The sequence below is a fragment of the Trachypithecus francoisi genome, unplaced genomic scaffold (genome assembly GCF_009764315.1).
Source record: "Trachypithecus francoisi isolate TF-2019V2 unplaced genomic scaffold, Tfra_2.0 Lachesis_group18, whole genome shotgun sequence".
Lineage (NCBI taxonomy): Eukaryota > Metazoa > Chordata > Mammalia > Primates > Cercopithecidae > Trachypithecus > Trachypithecus francoisi.
Genome location: NW_022681463.1, coordinates 3291916 through 3292892, shown reverse-complemented (window position 1 = coordinate 3292892; position 977 = coordinate 3291916). Strand labels below are relative to the sequence as shown.

At 37.8% G+C, this 977-nt stretch overlaps 1 non-coding gene across 1 annotated transcript; it reads left to right on the top strand.

The window, feature by feature from the left end:
* Nucleotides 1-916: 916 nt before the first annotated feature.
* On the top strand, nt 917-977 carry LOC117063808. Its single transcript, XR_004429092.1, has one exon. It is a non-coding gene; the product is annotated as a small nucleolar RNA SNORD44 (small nucleolar RNA).

The following is a 977-nucleotide window of genomic DNA, read 5'->3' as shown; positions in this document are numbered from 1 at the left end:
AAGTTACTTGGCCAAGGACACACAGCACAAAACAGCTGAACAAATCCAGGCTCTGGTGCAGAACTGTCTTGTGCTAGTGCCCATGTTGCAATCTCTTCATTTATAAACAGACAGCTGAACACCTGCTGGGCACCAACCAGTGCCCCAGGCAACTGCAGGTCATGAAGCTGTGACCTTGCCTCCAAAGACTGCTGACTAAAGGCTGGAAAGTCTGCTAAACCTATTCATGTGCATATCACCTATAAATTAGCATAGTCAATAAATACTAGAAATGTTACAGTTGTTTTAACTTTTCAAATGAAATTTGTTTTTATTGTGAATTAATGACTGAGAAGGCCCTTTTTCCTATATAACATGGATTATTTTTATTTTGTATAGCATATAATATTATTATGATATTATACACACACGTATCTGCAGACTCTCCCTCTTTGGAATGACAATTACTCAAACTCACCCCATTGACAATATCTAACTCTTCGGTGAAGTCTTTCAATAATTGCAGATGTGCTTCTATATTCAAGGACTGGAAGAAAGTGAAATATTGACCCTGGTCAGCTCTGATTCAGAGAAGATTTTGATACACCATTGTATTCCTATTCAACAATTTGTACATTCCATTCTAATTGCATCTGGCTTACTACAGAGGTTGAGTGTTGAGAAAAAAGAACGGGGCAAGGGAATATGAGAGGGAAGCTTGTGTTCAGTTAAACATAAGTACAGAAGCTCAACAAACCAGTGAAATTCATTATTTTATGGCTCATCAGTTGGTTCAGCTTAAGTCCTTGGATAAACTGCATAGAAAAATATTACCATGATAGTGAAATGACTGCCTCTAATAAAGAATGGGTAAGTAGAATCTCAAGTTATATAATTTTTTTGATGAAGTAAGTCCCAACAATGTGAAAGCCCCTGCCCTAGGTGATGACAAGCAAATGGTGCCTGAATGTGAAGGTCATATTCGGCTTTAGCTGATT